This window comes from Pyxicephalus adspersus, chromosome 7, assembly GCF_032062135.1.
Source record: "Pyxicephalus adspersus chromosome 7, UCB_Pads_2.0, whole genome shotgun sequence".
NCBI lineage: Eukaryota > Metazoa > Chordata > Amphibia > Anura > Pyxicephalidae > Pyxicephalus > Pyxicephalus adspersus.
The window spans coordinates 55,687,042-55,706,447 of record NC_092864.1 but is presented as its reverse complement, the minus strand read 5'-3'; the positions used below and the strand labels follow the sequence as shown (position 1 = coordinate 55,706,447).

The 19,406-nt window shown below is 39.2% G+C and overlaps 1 protein-coding gene across 1 annotated transcript in view; it reads left to right on the top strand.

Annotated features, from left to right (window-relative positions):
- Positions 1–1,675, top strand: part of SPAG16 (sperm associated antigen 16) — a 485,653-nt gene extending 483,978 nt beyond the window's left edge. Inside the window, exon 16 of the mRNA XM_072418546.1 lies at positions 1,380–1,675. The gene's annotated coding sequence lies outside the window, so the exon portion shown is untranslated. The remainder of the gene's footprint in view (positions 1–1,379) is intronic.
- Positions 1,676–19,406: the final 17,731 nt, after the last annotated feature.

The window sequence follows — 19,406 nt, the reverse complement described above, 5'->3', positions numbered from 1 at the left end:
CTAGAAGCAGATATTTATCTGTCCCTAAAAAAAATATTTGTAGTCTCAAAATAAAGAATGAAATTACAACACCTAAGGACTAATAACCTGCTTTTTTTATATAAAAATGTGTGTTCCTGAGTTCAGATGTGTACAAAACATGGAGAATGTAACTTGTTCATTAGGGCTGCTATAGGTAAATTAACAATGAATACAGGATACTTAGAGATATGGGGTCTGATTTAATAAAGCTCTCCAAGGCTGGAGAGGATACACTTTCATCAGTGAAACTGGGTGATCCATCAAACCTGGAATGGATTTTTTCAGGCATTTGCTGAAACAGATGTTTTGAATCCTTGACCAGATCCATCCCAGGTTTGCTGGATCCCCAGCTTCACTGATGAAAGTCTATTCTCTCCAGCCTTTGAGAGCTTTAATAGATGAGGCCCATATAAGCAGCTTGGGTAGAACGAACTTTTAATTATCCTGTTTATCCCAGCCAAAACTTTTTTTTTCTTAGTTTTTGTCAGAGTGTGGAAGGTATTACAAGATTTCCCAGGTTAATATTGCTGCGTGTGGGTTACTCTAATGATGTATAATGTACCTTATGGTGTAACAGGCATTAGTGAAGATTCAAGAATTATTAAAATGTATGTAAAGCCAATACCTATTTGTTTTGGACAGAGAAGGGCATAGTAAGGACCCCTGTCTTTTTTCTGTGTGCTGTCAGGGACAAATCTGTTTACTGACTCAGAGATACAGTGTGAAGTGAGAGGAGATCTTTCAAAATCTTTCTTCTTGGACTTTTGTCATTGTCAAGTTTCTCCATGAGAAGATTTCCTCTTACCTCCTGTTGCTGAGACAACAAACATTTTGGATTTCCAAAACTTTCTTCACCAGGATCAATATTTATGGCAGATCTCCCTAACAGGGTAGGGCTTTAAAATACTACCTATTACTCTGCAACATATATGTTTTTACTGTTATGAAGTTGTTTTGTGTAATCACCTGGTTTGGGTTCAACTTAAAATGCACATCACACATCTGCTCCACACTGGAAATAGAAATAAAAATAAATGAAATGAGTTAACCAAAGCTCTAGACTACCGCTGCGTTCTATTCATAATACATACATGGATATAAAGCTGAATGAAAGTGTCTGCCATACAGTAGATGAAGTATTTATTCTAATAAATAGGCACAGGATGTCCACGGTAGGGATTTATGAGTTTACTTGCTGGCATGGACAGCCTGTCTCATTTATATTGATTTATCATGGTTGGATTGAAGTTATTTCCAATAAAAACATTAATTCTGCACACATCACTTGCAGTCCAATCATTATTCTCAGCATTGTCCTTAGTGTGAATCTCACCCCTATGATGTGTTCTCTTCTGCAGGTCAACTGGTGTCCCTGGCTAGCAATGATGGAACCGTCAAGATTCTGGCATTGACATCTGGACAACTAACCAGCCTGGAAGGTCACGAAGATGATGCTCAGTGCGTGATCTTTGACCATAAAGGGGATTATCTGATCTCAGGAGGCTCTGATGGCACCGTCAGATTTTGGTCCTAAGGCAGAACACATTGTGATGTCATCCTAAATACTGAAAGCATAAGCACTGGCTTGCAATATAGGCATCCCAAACATGATTTATCTTTTAGAATTTCAATAAAGCTTTTTTGGTAATGTGGATTGCAGTGTGTATTAATTAATGTGTGTTTTACCTAAATGAGCTACCTTTTCAAGCTGTTTTTACACAAGGATCATTATACACAACCACATTTCCTGCACACGGAAGAACTGCCATTACATTCTGCTTTGAGGTTTTCCAGCAACAGTTGATGTTGTGCGTCAATGTACTTGTTTTCCCAAGATAAAAAGTGTGCCTATTAAGTATAGCTTCATAAAATCAGTATCGTCATATACTATACATGTCTGAAGTAGAAGAATCTCTGGTGTCTGAAGAAGAAGAATCTTTGAAGATCTTTAGTAACTTGTACGCTGAAGTCATGTAGTGGTGCACATTGGTTTTTACAGTTAAAGTAGATATAATAAGAAATGACAGAAGCTGCCATTGCTGAACTTATTATAAAGAATGCCAATCGCCTGGAAAGTTGATCTTTCAGTCCCAGTAGTTGCTGTCACACCTGAAACGAGCTTGGGGATAACTATGCAACTATTAGATGAACCTCTGAGCTGCATCTCAGTCTTGGTCATTGTTTCAAAAAATATTGAAGGCCGAGGATGAGATCAACCAGACAAGCTGTATTTTTTAGGATAATCTTGAAATGGGAGTTTGTGTAATCTCTCAGTGATAGGTCCACTTTAAAGGGGGGAAGATCAGAACACCAACTTGACAAGCTGTATTTTATAGAACATTGACAGTTTACATGATCTCTTAGTACCAGGTCCACTTTAAAGCAGAACTAAAAATAAAAATTGCAACCACGCAGCTCTTTTATTGCAGAAGGGGCAGGTGATGTCCCTTCCTTCTGCAATAAAATACCTGTACCTGCCTGATCGCAATATTTTAAATAAACTCACTTGTTCTCCCATCTATCATCCACCACCATCTTTTTTTTTCTCCTCTTCCAGGTTCGAATCTTTAGCCACCTTTGTTGCCCAGGCTGGGATGACACACTGCATGCACGCTGGCGTTCATTCCTGCCAGGCCTGGGTGATGCTGACACCATATAGACCAGGGAAATATGTTTTATTGTCTATGTTTTATATCACAAATTTTCAAAGCGGATCAGAACACCGAATGGGCAATCAGTATTTATTAGAACCAGGCAGGCGATAACAGCTTTCATGAGCTCAGGTCCATGTTCGAGATGATTAGAACACCAATATTATTTAGAACCTGGCCAGTGATGGCCACTTCCATAATCTCTCAGGTCCACTTTGCAGGTACAGGATCAGAACACCAACCCCAAAGTCATTATTAATTAGAACCTTGCTGCTTCCATAATCTCTTGCTGACGGTCCACTTGAAAGGAAGAGGATCAGAACCACACTTGGACAGAAATGGAATCTTGTTCCCTGGATGACAGGTCCAGTTGAAGTATTTTAGCTCAGCCTGTATAGCTGCATTACACTATTATGAGTCCATTTCTAAAGCAGCCACACAGTACAGGAGCCTGAATGGGTTAAAGGGGCTGGAGGGAAGTGTCCCCAGCTGTTACCCCTCAGGGAGTATGTTGTGCTCTGTGTAAGGAAACGCGTTTCATTGTGTTTTCCTGTGAGTGTGTGAATGGTGCAGGGCTGCTGTAGTCACCGTGCTGCTGTGCAGGACTTGCTCTTGTGTGTCACTGTGGGGAGTGCTGGACGTTGCTATGCTGCTGCGTGCGGTGCTGGCTGATCAGTGCGTATGTGCGCCGCGCTCCGTGCTGCTCCACGCAGCTGTACGCCGCTGTCCATGGTGCTGAGCACAGCTCTGTCCATGGTGCCGACACTCTGCTGTCCATGGTGCTGAACATTGCTTCGTCCATGGTGCTGACACTCTGCTGTCCATGGTGCTGACACTCTGCTGTCCATGGTGCTGAACACAGCTCCGCTTCCAATCCGCCAGCCCCAGCCATCCCATTGACTTGCAGTACTCCCTCCGAGGCGCCACGTTCTCCTGAGTCCTCACCACAAGAAGCTCCTGGGCTGATACAAATCCGCAATGTGGGAAAGTTATTCTGCTCCTCCTGTCCCTCTGCACGGTCTATCAGTTCGTCTGTAGCCGCCTATGGAAGCCACCTATTACCATGGAGCTGAAGGGCTTCCAGTGTGGGGATGAGCCCAGTTCCATGCTGTTGCTGCTGAAGTATTAATCCTGGAGTAAGGATGAGTCCTCTGCTCACATGTGGATGTGTCTGCACATTGGCATAGTGCTGCTCAGTTTTAGCTGGGATTCCTGCACACTGTCTTCCCTGACTACAACACAGCTTTGTGCCATGGCAGGGGACCTGGAGGGACTGGCTATTTGCTCTTCCTAAACAATGGCTCTTTGGGCTCCAAGGATGGGCTAACCGCAGAATCAACCTTTGGCTTAAAAGTTTCCCAGCTAATCCTCGCAGGATTAACCCCTAATTGGTAAGACAAAACTCCAAGCGTGAGTCTGCAGGATGAACACAGCCTGTGTATTCATTATTCATATTCATGCTTAGGTCCATTCACCTACGTACCTGCTCGGGCATAGGGACTGGTAACTTTTGGTTCATTTATAATAGACATTAAAACAAAGACGGATTCAACTTTATCACCACCCATCCTATTATTGAACAATCCATATAGTCCATCACAAGGTATGGCATGAATCCTAAAGATTATTTACCATGTAGCTATCATATCTGCATTACCCAGGCAAACTGCTCGCTCCAGTGGGCAACCATCAAATGTCAGGGCACGCTCTGTGTACCCATTTATTCTGGGTCTTGTAGTACCTCCACAGTTTGAGGGTTTACCAAGGCAAAGTCTGAGAACTGATTGTTCTAGCAGAGTGTCCATCACCCTTGTGACCTCTTATTTTCACAATATGCCATTTGTGCCAAGCAGGCATTGGTTTGATGCAGTGGTGTTAAATCAAGCAGTCTCATTTCTCAGCTGTGTACTTAAAGCATACCAGTGGTATATGCTGCAGCTTTAAACGTCACTTCAGATGAGCTCTTTTTAAGGAAGGTTGGCATTTTCATGCAGGGTATGAGAATCTTATGGTCAGAGCTATACATATACTAGTGCAGTATATCACATTCAATGGTGCAAAGGGGTTCAGTGTTGAACTTCATTATTATTGCACAAATAACTGTTGCAGCATATGCTTATTAAAGTATTGATCAGAAAACTTAGAAGGGTCTGTCTATAGTAGAGGGAATCAATGTTTAATGCATATATAGCATATCACAATAAATCCATGGAAATCTACAAAGACCATCCAATAGATATCTAAATAATCATTCAGGTCTGTTAAATAGATCACTAATGGAGTATAGAAATCTATAGGGGCTGGTAATAGTTTTTAATAGTGACGTTACACCACTACACATAGGTACCTCCAACCCCTAAATATCCTCTGGTCAGCTTTTGATTAGAGGAATGGCACCTAAAAAGAAACAAGCCAACATTTTAAGACTAAGCCTTCCAGCTCACACAAAGCACAGGAGTAAATCAGCAAGATTATTAGGGCGCTGACCTGTCCCCTTATATAGGACAAGGTAGTAGTAATATATTGTGCTTTTAAGGACAATGTATTCGTTCCATAATCAATATGGATAGTCCATTAAGGTTACATGTAGCATTGCTGAACTGTGTGACTAAAACAAATATTGTCTCCAGCTTCAATTCCTTAATTCCTTAAATAATTTTAAAATTCATCCAGACAAATTAAGTCTAGGCCACAGGAAACAATACATAATAAGATTGTTATGATGGGCACATTTAACACAAATTCAGTCCATCTGATGGGGACTCAGTTTTTCTTTATGCCATGCTACTGGTCTCCCTCTTCATTTGCTTTTTTTTTTTTTCAGTACCCCCAAGTCATATGATCATCTTTCTTATCCTGCTAATAAGCATACCAATCCCTGTATAAATCTTGCTGCCTCATTCCCCATCAATCAATAGCTCTGCTACCCACATACCCCCTTATACCTTTCCGATAACCACTTTTTAAAAAAAACTTTGATGCATCATACATTTTTTTTTTTTACTTTTTTTAATATGATAATTTTTAGTGGTTCTTACCATTCAACATTAAATAGGTTACCCACTGCACTGCCATACCATTTATATTATCAAGGCCAGACAATCAGGCTGCTAGTTAGCATTTTGTTTTGGAAAATAACACTGTGAATAATAAAATATCACTTTCCCAAGACCAAATTGTTGCCTAGTGTAGGCAGCCTTCATTATCTGGCTGTAGGAAGCAGCTTCCATCCAAAACAGCATTAAAGGTAGCCATTATCAAGTCAGAGAGAGAATAGTTAATAGGGTTGGACTGAGCTGTTGTGATCTAGATTGTAGATGAGTGGCACTCATAATTGGACTACACAATGTTGTAGTGATAATAGCCATGCTGTTGCCCAAAATTGCTGCAACCAATTGTACACTGACTATTCCAGGGGAGATGATCACTTTAGTAGCAATCACTTAGAATTTCAGCCTGACATGTCTGTGTAGTGAGAGGATGGTACAGACGGAAGTATTGGGGCAGCATGAAGATCAGTGAGGCTCAGTTAGCCTGGGGCACTCTCCCTAACTGCCTGATGTGCAGAGACTGGGGGACATCAAACTCAAGATGAAAGAGAGGAGAGGGGAGCAAGTTCACAGTGCGGCTGTTCCTGATAGGGCAGAATTATTATCGCAACATTCAGAATGTTATCTGCAGCTTCATGAGTAGACGTTTTTGTGTGCTTTGGGGCTGAAACGTTCTCCTTTTCTATAGAATGCTGGAAGTTGCAGCCAGTACAAATAGGAATGCTGCACATTCAAGTGTTTTTTGGGATGCTTTGCTGCATAGACAGGACAGAAATGCCTGTAGGTCACAGCAATGGTACAATACTGAGTCATATTGTGGTTATTCTTTTATTAAAATACATAATCATGGTGTATAGCTGAAATAAATATGTAACTCAACAGCTCTTCAGTATTGTAATAATAGATGATATTACTTGCATAAATACTGTAAACGTACTTCCCAGTTCAAAGCATGAGTTCTTTACAGGTGAAATATGTATCATGGGCATAAAATCACTGTCATGCCCCTCTACCTTTATATGCTACATAGATTTTAAGCTACTAAAAATTGGTGCAGTTACTTCTGAAGCAGCAGTATTATCTAAGCACAAGTACATTTTTACTACCTGGGTGTAATTGGAATTATTGTTTATAGCGCATGTAAAGTTCCAGGCTACCAGCAAGTCTAAAGCAACGTAATATACCCTAACCTTAAACCTTAACAAATCAAGCTCTATCCCTACCTCTAAACCTTAGATCAGTGTTTCTCAACCTTTATAACATATATAATAACGTTCAGGTTTTCAGGGAACCCTGCTTTAACTATTATATCCACAATTTAGAGAACATTAGTGTGGGGGTCAGTGAGAAGAATGCCTCTAGCACTGCTGGGAAAAATGCTACCCCTACAAATAGCCCAAAAAATTAAACTGACCTGAGAAGCAAAAATTGCTCATTGCTTTTTTGAAGGAACCCTGGTTGAGATACATTGCCATAGATCTGCGTTAGCCGAATCCATAAACCTTAACCAAACCTCTATCCTAAATGTTTGTCAAAACAAACCCTAACCCTACCACTCATCCTCAGCTCTTCATGTAACACTATCACTAAACCCTTATCTTCAACCAAACCTCAGTTTCTGTCAACACAACCCTAACTTTGAAACCTTACTGTAACCTGCAACCTTTAACCTAAACCTAAGTCCTAATCAACAAGCATGCCATGAAATATCCATAATTCTAAGCATATTACTTTTACACAAAAAAACAAACTAGTAGCAGAATATAACAATGCCAAAAAGTTTGGTTCTTACACATGGTGGGCCAAAACCTAAGTACCCAAAACCCACAACAACCTGTCTCAGTCAAGAACTTATCTTCCCGACACACACGGATGATGTGGAAGCATGCGTTCATGTCTGGAATTGAATGTAATCATCACCCTTCTAGAGTTCATTACATTACTACAAGCCCTAGCAAGTTATCATTAGATTTTCACTTATTGGAATTAGATATGTCAAAAGGAATTCTGACTGGATTCTGGATTTACACTTATATGATGACATTGAATTTTTTTTTTAATAAACATTAGCAGAGTCATTTTGAAAATTTGTGACATTTTTGCCTTTTCCATTTTGCCTTTGCTTAGTACTGTAAATGTATGATTGGATATATATCCAATATGAGCATTTGTAAATCCCTGAATAGAAACCATTGGTTGTGCCATTATTGATGAGTATCAGATAATCAGCCTATAATCCTATATATTAGTTTCAGTCTTCATTCTCTTTGGGTCATGGTTTATGAGATTTTGGCGATGTTGAGCTTGAGTTATTATATATGAGTTTCACAGATATTGCCAATAGGGGAAATCTTAATCTTACTAATATGGGTATTTAAAGACTGGAGCTGTCAAATGCTATCCACACACTACACATCCATCTCAATATATTTACATCAAAGTAGGGTTGATTTACTAAAGAAACTTATGATGTTCACTAAGCAAAGTAAACATTCCCTGATATTGTGCTGAAATTCAGCTTGCAAACTTTACCCAATGCATTGAAATGTAAACAGGATTTTTGCTTGCACATGATTGGATGGCTTAAGTCAAAGTGAATTCACTATGCTAAGTGAATTATTCTTTGCAGAGTATTTCTTTGCTGAGTGAACACCCTTTACTCCCTTAGTAGATCAACCCTCATGTTTTTTTTTTTATTATATTCAGTTTAAAACTGTTTCTGTGTATTTTACAATCCAGTTATATATTTGGAGATTTAATTTATTAGGCTTCAGCCATGTAATTAAAAAAAAAAAGTTTGAGGTCATACTACCAGTGACATTTTTCTAAATTCCTGTAAGACTTTACATACATTTACAGTATTAGATGTTAGACTAATTGATGTGCTTTTAATAAAGAAACTTGACTAATGAGCAGCAGATAGCTTTAATAGGTTTGGTGTATTTGATCAGTTTGTACAACATTACTTTACTAAAACCTGCAGAAAACATTATCAGTGTTACATTCTGGTGTGAAAACGGCCCCTGCATCACATTTGTGATGTCAGTTATACCTAGGGATTGCTTACTACTAAGTGAGTCCTTATAGACTGTGAGGGAAACAAAAAAGCCTGACTTTTTGCGTTGTAATATTGAAATACGGAAGCTTCAAAATACAAGTAATAAAGATCTTGTGGTATCTTGAGCACAACTGATTTCCTTTCTGATGGACTACAAGGATCATCCAGCCAACCTTTCCCTATTTGTGTTGTCCTGGCCCTACCCTTTTATGCTATTTGTTTTTTGTTCTGTCCATCATTTTGTCTCTATGCCTCTATGCAAATGCTGTCCATCTAGAAGTACCTATGATGCTATGAGAACTATTCTGGCCTTGCTGAAGTTTACTATTATGCTGTCAAATTTTCTTGGTGTTGGTCTTTCAAAGTTGTACTTCCTGGGTCAACAATGTGCCTGCACAAGCACAGACATAATACAAAGTGACGGGTTTGTGAGTTATTGTTAAATGTTTAATTATTTTAAATTGTTAAATTATTTTGGGAGACAAGCTTACCATAGAGGGAGGGAGATGGAGAGCAAGTTTTAGTTTTGCCCAGAGTTCATAGATGGTTGTTCAAATTTTAGTAAAAGGTAACCTGTACAGCATGCCTGCACAGTATGAGAACCATTTTAAGCTCTGGAGTGAAACAGGGTAACTGTACTGAGCTGTGAGAGCAGTAGAGAGATCTTTTCCTGTCTTCTCTGTACTGACACAACCCCTACCTCTGATTGATTACTAGTCACCAAGACTGACAGAGGACTGTGGGCCTAAGGGACTAACCAGGGATTACACAATACAGGGTCAGGGTAATTTAAATTACGAATAGGGACACTACAGTGGGAGGAGGATATAAGGGTACTTTTAAAGTGTTGACAAAAGCTTTAATCTGTACAAAATTCAAAACTCAATCTGAGTATGATTTTTTAACAAAATACACATGCAGTTACCATGTCAGCACATAATCTTTTCTGGTAGTGAGGACACTGTGCTGTTGACCTATAGCAGTCATGGCGTTTCCTGTACATTTAACATCCAGCAATGTGTTATTACCATAGAACTTACTAAACACTGTTGTGTGTAATGTCAATGTGTAAAATCAGATGTGAAAAAAAAATTGATCACAGCTATCCATAGTCAAGAAATAAAATGGTGAACATGTTTGCTCTGTTTTTACAAAAATTAATATTCTATGCACAACAGACATTCCTTGTGAAAAATGTCAACAAGAACAATATGCTTTTCTAAACAACATATGTCCTGTGAGTGACTTATACAGCCAATAGTAACCCAAAACAACATTCATAAAATGAACCAATCATGGTGAAATGCATTGTTAACCACCACTCTGACCATGCATAATACATCCATGAAGCTGCAAAATGCTTAAAGAAGCCAGGGTATGGTGACCTGTCCACCACAAAATCCTGATTACTTGTGCCTAGTCTCAACATTACTCCCACACCTGACACCACACCTAAAAATTTGAGATTTGCACAGAGCCATTCATGAGTGAGCCTGTTAATGGCAACGGCACACAATTTGTAAGTGGAGTCCGTCAGTTGCCCAGCAACATGCGAAAACTAAAACACGAAAAAAGACAATCGAGTTGCCTGGCCTTTATATCTGGCAAGTTGACTTCTACTTGTTGGCTTCATTTGACTTCACTATTACAGTTACATTTTGCATTTAAAGACCTTTTCCAGATGTAGATTTTTTCATCTTAAATGGAAAAGCTTATTACCCCTTTTTTACATTCAAAGTGAAAACTTAATGAGACAAACACGAGGGGGTGTTTGAGAAGTTCCTGGCTTTGCCCAGAAAGAAGAGAGCCAGAGTTATGAAATAACACATCTATTCAACATATTCCCCCCTGAGACTGATGCACTTGGTACAAATAAAAGTCCTTTGGTTGGGCCGCAAACCAGCTCCCAGCAGCATCTTTGACGTCAGAAACGTCCTCAAAACATTGCCCCTTCAGGTGTTTCTTCAAATTCAGGATCAGATAATAGTCTGAAGGGGCCAGGTCAGGTGAGTAGGGGGGATGGTGGACTAATTGTAAACCCAGGTTGTTCAATTTGGCAGCCACAACAGTGGACGTGTGCACAGGTGCATTGACCTGCAAAAAAAAGATCCCTTTGGTCAACTTTCCACAGCGTTTCGTCCCAATTGCCTCCCTCAGCTGGTCAAGGAGGTTAGTATAATACTGTCCCGTGATACTAGAGCCATGAGGTACGTAGTCCACCAACAGAATACCATCTTTGTCCCAGAAAACGGACACCATGACTATTTTGGCCAAATTCTGGGTTTGGAACTTCTTCGACCACAGGGACCCACTGTGGCGCCATTCCTTTGACTGTTCCTTGGTTTCAGGATCATAGATGTGGAGCCAGGTTTCATCCTCAGTCACTAACCTAGCCAAAAAGTTCTGTGCAGCTTCAAAATGGGCCTAAACGGCTTTGGATGCTTCAACTCTTTCCTTCTTCACTGTTCAAACATTTCAGCACCCACTTCGCTGAAAGCTTGCACATCTCTAGCATAGTGATGATAACAAACCCAACACGCACCCCTGAGATGTCAAGTATTTGGGCAATCTTTTTTGTGCATAATCAGCTGGCAGGTTGCCGGGTCAGTTGAGGCTGAGGGGGGCCGCCCACTGCGGGACTCATCTTCAATGGTAAAATGCCTAATCTTGATACGAGATATCCAGGTTTTGACAGTGTTGTAGGAAGGACATTTCTCGCCCAGTGTTTGTGACATCTCAGTGTGAATGTCCTTTGTTGACTTTCCCTGAAGAAACAAAAACTTCATGACGACCCGTAACTCCAATGACGTGAAACTTGCTTGTGCCTCTGCCATCACACCTTCTCACTAAAAGAAAAAAGTTCTAAGAATCGCAAAGACCTGATATTTGCACAGATGATACTATGATATTAGGCTGTCATATGCCCCCACACTCATTTTCTATTTCATCTGGAAGGAGGCAAAGTCAGGAACTTCTTAGCACCCCCTCGTAGGTATGAAAAATAGCATGGGTCATGGCAGAAATGGACTGCATCACATCAAAGACATTTTTTTCAGACAGTTTTATAACATGTAATAAGAAAGAATTTTCTAATGGGGTTTAGTTTAATGCCATCAGGCAGTGAAATATTTTCCAAAAAAAAAACCATAACCAGACAGGAATTTAAACGCGGATTTCTTGGAACTGTACAAATCAGCCCCTTTACATGGAGGGCCTGTCACATTAAAAGGTTTTAATTAAATAAATAACAGTCTCACATGAAAAAACTTAATAGAATAAAAGAAAGAACCTTAAAAGCTGCAGGCTACATATGACCAGCAGTATGTAGAGTGCCTTTCAAGATAAACTCCTTGCAGAGGGGAAAGAAAAGCAAGTGCAGGCAAACTATGCTAGTTACACTTATTATATTTAACATTTGGAGAAAGTATTCCAGCCTGTCCTATTGTTTCCCCACAAATGCTTGGTTGGTGGAGGTCTTTCTGCAACCATGGACATGGCACCATTACTTAGTCTGGCTTAATTTGACCCCTTTATCTCACATTTGTGGGCTGTATTTTTATTTTATAACACTTTTATGATTTGGGACCTCCTTGTTGGAGGAGGGTCTGTATTATCCAACACATCATCTTTCTATGAAGAAAGAATGTTGTGTTGAACAATACAACAATACACAGGATAGGCAAGGTGTGGGTTCTCAGAGTTACATGTACGTATCTAAACAAATGCAGGTCTGGGTGTTGCACAGCAATATATTTTAGCCCAGATGCAAGTAGAGAGATGATTCCAAAGCTGCAGTGCAGAATGGCATATGTTGTTGCTGCACTCTGCTGAACAAAGGAACTGTATCTAAACACAAATATATTACATAAATAGCTCATAAAATTACAATTCAAACATGACACTAAAACTGCTAAATCAGTAATCTGTAATTCCCACTTGAACTGTATATCCAACATGAAACACTTTTCTGGGTTGTGTTTTGCAGTTCTTCCGTTTTTGCTTGAACGTCCTAGCAATTTCTACCATATAAGAATGCTTGTTAGATTGTATTTTTTAACAGCTACATGACAAGAAATTAGTTGCATAACCAACCAGAATGAAAGTGTAAGTCCAACCAGAGGGTTACTTGGAACGGCCTGATAATTATAAGAAAGGCTGCTGATTTGAACATCGCATTTTAATAAGTAGGCCATCTGAGACTTTCCTAGGGGCTATAACAATTGGCTCTGGCTGTTAAAGGCACTCGCTATTGTTGTACAGAGACATCTACTGACCTGTTAGAAATCTTTGTGTGAACTGGGCCTAATTTTTTTCTTGTATTGAGAAAAGGAAAGGATCAATACAAAAAGTACCCCACATGTTCTTTTGTTGTTAAATGAGAACTAAAGAAGGGCTGTGAGAGAAAAATCATAGTACCAAACTTGTGCCATTTTTATGAAAAGAAACAGTAGTTATTAGGACTTGAGGATGGAATGAAAGGGGTAGTTGTGTCTTTGGGTGCTTGGGCACTTGCCTTTTTATGAACTGCCACTTTTGGCCTTCAGGGCTTTGACCGTGTTGGGTTGTGCTCACAGCAAATACAGCAGCGTTTGTATATACAAATTCAGTGGCTCAATCATATGCATATTTTTCCCTCTCCAAGGCTATCAGCACAGTGTTTGTGTGTAGTGGGAGCAGGACAGGTTCTTCCCAAGACATGTAGTCACGTCCTAGCCAGATCCTGGTCTGTAGTGAAAGGGCTTGTGGAAGGGACTGGGGCAATCAGGGTCCTTTTTGGGTGAAGACAAAGATGGGCTACTCATGTTAGAATTGAGCCAAGGGGAAATTTATTACTCCTTGTACATTTTTTCTCATGACAGCTGAACTCTCTACACATGTACAATATGCATTGCATACATAAATATATTGTGGTAAACAGTTACTGACTGATAAGTATATTGTGCTTCATTACAGAAAGGGCAGATGAAATTAATGTTTAAAAGTTACATTTGATCTACATGTATCTGTAAAAACTAGCAAACATGTACAGTGTGTATTGGGAGTAAGCTCAGACTTTATTTATCCTTGTGATCTCAAAATATAATTGGAAATAAGCTGCAGCTGTTAAACAATATCTACTTAACCATGGCCCTCTCCTATTACCAACCCTCCATGCCCAGAACTCATAATATATACTGATCTCAAGAATAATCTTTACTGATAATTTCCAACACACAATTGCTCTCCTCTCTTTCTGGTGAACCCCAGGTACCCCAGTCTGACCCTGTCTCATTCCCAGGCAGATATATCTGCCTATTTAAGGCCCATATCAACAGCCAACACAAAATTATACTATCTCTCTTTTGTAAATAAAAACAATAAAGATTACAGATAAACTTCAGGCAGCACAGAAAATTTAGCAGTGAACTGTTGACACTGTTCAGGAAATATTACTATAGTAAATTCAGAAGATGCCATGTGTTTTAGCCTCAAGTACAGGTGTACCATTACTACTATTACTAAAAACTACACTAAACCCCCAATTTCTAAAGCTATGCACACATGTCCAAAGGTTCTCGCCCGATAATGGGCTCAGGGCCGATATCGGGCGAGAATCTGGCGTGTGTACAATGCCCGTAGTCCATACGACCATCCTGGCGGATCCACGCATGATGGACAACTAAGGATCCTTATGCAAGGAAGGGGGAGAGGACGCAGCAGGGTGCCCTCCATCGTTCTCTCCCTCCCCTCTGCATAGAGCAGAACGTTCTGTATGTACAGCACTCGTTCATGCATCGTATGCATCATGTATTTTGTATAAAGGTATAGTTGTATTCTAAATGAGTACTATAGCATGGAATTCTGATGTATGTGGTTATTAATGTAGCATTTATTATATGAATGCCAAATATGTCAAAGCCAAAAAAAAATAAAAAATCACAATTTTTTACAGACTCATCACTGTGATTGCCAACCTCATTGTACTAGTATTGTGCAGGATAGGACAAGTAGGCGTTGACTCTGCCAAAATACGTCAGCATTTAGCTGTCAGAACAATCTAGATTTCGGTTATAGCAGAAGCCTCGGAGGCTGATTCATGGACGGTATGTGCAAGTACCTTTATTTGGCTGCACTGTATCCCTGATAGCAGCTCTTTTATTTTCCTGTAAAGACAGAGTATCTTAAAATCTGAGCTTTTTGTAATTCTATTGCAACCAAGTTTATTAGGGATTTTGTGGCTCTTACAGGAGCAACTGCCATCAATTAATTCTGTGCAACCTTTTTCTGCAAGAGATACAGTGGGCATGGCACTTGGAAATTAGGGACACCTCACTTATATTTTCACATGGTATAAATGATACAAAAAATAGGTGTCATACAGACAGTACACTGTATCCCTTTAAATACATACCTATAAACCTGAGCTTAGTGCACCTTTAATTCATTTAAAAAAAATAAAAAATTAGTCTCTAATGAGGAAAGATATCTTACACCAAACATTGCAGTTTTTCCATTGTTTTTCATACAGTATACATAAAACTACCTTTTTATGGTATTTTGTTAAACTGCCACTCCCGGTGTTCTGGTTATTACAACTAATGAAGTTGCCAAGGCTTTAAACTACTCTCCAAATAGATCAAACGGAATGATACACAAAGCCTCCATTTTGTTTGATCACACACTTCATCATACTTAAGACTGTTTTGGTGGATTTATTTTCTAAGTAAATAATGATGAAGTAATTCATCAAAACTACTGAATAATTTAATTTTGAATGCATAAATGACAATACAGGGACATACTTAGATCAAGGTTCTTAAACATCTATTATCTCAAGTAGCATTTAAAGGAGCACATTTTCATAATAACTATTCTTCAAGTTTGTATAACGGGAGACATGTTACTTCTCTAATGGAAAATCTTCAGTGTTAACAGCATCTATTTACAAACAAAGGAGGGGCAAAACACTAATTATGTATATGTATCCAAACTGGTATATCTAGAAAGAAGCACAATTCGCAGTATATAACAGCTCACCAGTCTTTTGATGAGGTGGCTGCATTTTTTTCTTTTTTTCTGGCAATGGGTCTTTGATTTTCATCTGGTGATCCTGCCAATAACACACTTCATGTCTTTAAGCCACAGTGCTCAGTGGCCTTATAATAATGTAGTGTTGTCCCTCCTGAACCCCTCTATCATCCCCATAACATATGAGTTTAGCAGTCCATAAAGAAATTGAAGCAATGCTAAGCAATAACAGTAAACAGAGGCAGAGAGCTGTTGGTTTACAAATGAAAGTCTAGAATATTGAAAAAAGTCAATAAATTGCAATTATATATAGTAACCCTAAATGTTTTCTCATGTCTTAGGACTCACTGTTTCTCACCTTTACCTAACTGCCAGAAACATCATTTTACTTGACTTATTCCCCAGCCTTGTAACAGTCATGTTCAATGTAGCAGTAGTTTGTGCCCAACGTTACATTTTACCCAGCTGTTCCCTTGCTAACAACACCATATTATACCCAGCTTGTGATCCTTGCAACACATCAGACACAGCTTGCGTGCATCCAGCTGCTCATTATACACAGTCTGCGCTAAACCCAGACCATCATTTAACCTATGATCGCTGTCCGATCATGTGCGTTCCCTGCTGCTGTCAGTGCAATATCAAAGATTTTCAGTACAAAGAAAACATTAAAGAGCAGTGAGGAAAATGAAGTTTCCCTCTGTACATGTACACTCCTACTGGCAGTGTTATTTCATGACAGTAGTAGAGGATAGCTGGCAGGCTTCACAAATAACTCTTTTGTTAGTAGGTAGCAACTTGGGCATTAAAAAGATTATTTTCTATATGCAACAGTGCATGAGATGTAAATCCTAGTAGAGGAGTACAGAATCGCCCCCATTAACACAGCAGGCTCTTACTGAACTCCCTAAACCATTTTGGTGAAGGATATCCAGTGACCAGTACAAACCTAAATTCCCCCCTTATCAATCGTTGCCCCTCTGCTATCGCCTATGGCTAACAATTTTTAACTCCAATGTTTAACCTTTCTAATCCTAACCATGAAACCTAACCTACTCCTTACAAATACCTTTAATTAAAAATTAGAGAAAATGCCTGAATTGACCCTGCTTACAACCTTTTGTAATTTTCTGGAAAATAGAACCTAAACTAATGTAGAACTGGTAAACCAATCAGGTGTGCTGCAGTACACATGTGCTGACCAGGAGCATGCTGTCAGGATGAGAGAATGGGATGGACTCTTTCCTACTTGTGAATTAGTAGTTCACACTTGTGTGATTTTGTTACTAAAACACCCCACTACCACTGAAGCTGCACATATTAGACAAACGATTGAAAAACAATTGGCATGGTATCCAAACATGTAATCACTGCTAACAATAATGGTAATCAAATGCAGATTGAAAGTATATTTACATACAATCCCTCTATGCACCCGCTGTGTGAACAAAGATTGTAAAGGTTTAGGCAATCTGTAGTTTGACCACACTATGCAAGTAAGGAGAAACTAGGTGGATGGTATTTACTGTTACTACATTTCCCCTGCATCACACCAATGGGACCTAGAGAAATACCCATGTCCTCTGGGTGTGGGGGAGCAATACATCTCCCCTTTTCCCATCTCAGTGGCGGGCTAGTTGCCTAAAAGTCCTATGCAAAAGGTAAGAGAACTATCATGTAGAACAGGGAGGTGATATCCTTTTACATTTTCTAAAAGGGTAAAACCAACAAGACTTCATGGGGGGCAAAGAAAGTACAGACTTTTTACATTGCCTCTAATAAAGCAAAATATGTTACTCTATCATTATGGGTTACATGCAAGTTTGCTTAAAGATGACCTCCTTCACATGTATATCTAAAATCATATAAAAATAAATTTTTCCTTGAAAACAAATCAGTGCACAGTTTTACAAACTTTTTCTTTTGCATCCCAACTCATCCATCATTGTTCCAATAAGTAAAGTGCATATCAATATTTAATAAGCACAGAACATTTCTAAAGGTCTTGCAATGATGTGATCAGCATGATAAACAAAACATAAGAGAGGAACTCTTGTTGGAAAAAGTAACTTATTTTAGGAACAGACATGAAATGCAAAGAATAGAGGGTACATCTTTTTTTAAAGCCCTATGCCATCTCCTTCCTCCAGCCCCAAAGGTCTCCATACCCCACATTTTACAACACTTTTACAGCAAACCCCCTCATCAGTGCAATTCACTGCAGCATTGTTCTAAGAGCACAGGGGTACACGATGATACATCCACCAGGAAGTCTGCGAAGGTTCTCATTTATCTCAGTCATTGTATATCTCCTAATAGTTAGTCATGCTGGTGTACATCCTATACAAATGTTAATGGAACACGGGGGTTCAACTCCTTCTGATTTTTGGACAATCAACATCTGCATTGTCACAATACATAGTGATTGGAATAAAGTGTTTGTGATGTGTGGATATCAATGTTGTGGTATTTTCCACACCAATAAAACAGATACAGCAGCTTGGAAGGCTGCAAAATGTCTTCAAGATTACAAGAACAAGTTCAGCTAAATCGGACTAACTGGTACTAGATACCCACCAGAACATGTATCCATGGCCTTTTAGGCTCCCAGAGAGTGAGTTCAATAATATTGTTGGGTTTGAATAGCAATGCCCCCCTGGGGATCAAACAAAGAAAACCAATAACACAACTAAATGAATGATCATCATAGTATGCATACAGAGTGCACAGTTGTACTACATATAAAAGCAAATATTAACTCCAAAACATTGTGCCCCACCATATGTGCTGGTGACCTTTGTTACTAGTTATAGGCAAGCCCACTATCTGCTGGTTAGCCACTACATCAGACACTTTCAAAGGGCCCACACCCTTTATGGATTGCACTAGATTCCTCATAACTGAAAAAATTATAACACATGAATGAATTAATGCCTCTTCTTATATCTGTGCATACATTTTAGTTTCATCTTGTCTTGTGTAGACCAGCAAAGTTACATAATTAGGTTGAAAAAAGACATAAATCCATTAAGTTCAATCACTAGGAGAATACATATGAATAGAATGCATAGCTGAAACAGAGGAAGGCAATAAATCCTTATAACACATGGTTCATTTTACTCCAACAAGGAAAATGTGCTCTGGATCAACAGCCTCTGGTGTCATTTCTTTTAAATGTTAATACCCAGTTATATTCTGCACTTCTAGAAAGCATCCAGCTTTTTCCTAAAGCAATCTATAGAATGTGCTAAAACTATTTCCTGAGGGAACCTAAACTTTACAGACCTTACTGTGAAGAATCCCCTTCTTATTTAGAATACATTTTGTTTCCTCCAGACAGAAAGAGTGTCCCCTTGTCATTTGTAATTAGCTTAAGGTGAATATTTGTAAAGCATAGGTCATATATAGGGTGATCATAGCCCCCATTAAACAACTATTCCCAAGGGAGAATAGATTCAGTTCAGCTAATCTCTCCTCATAGCCGAGTTCCTCCATTCCTTTTATTTATTTAGTTGCCCTTCTCTGCACTCTCTCCAATTCCATAATGTCCTTTTTGTGAAATGGTGCTCAAAACTGGAGTGCATATTCCAAATGTGGTCTGGACCAATGCTTTGTACA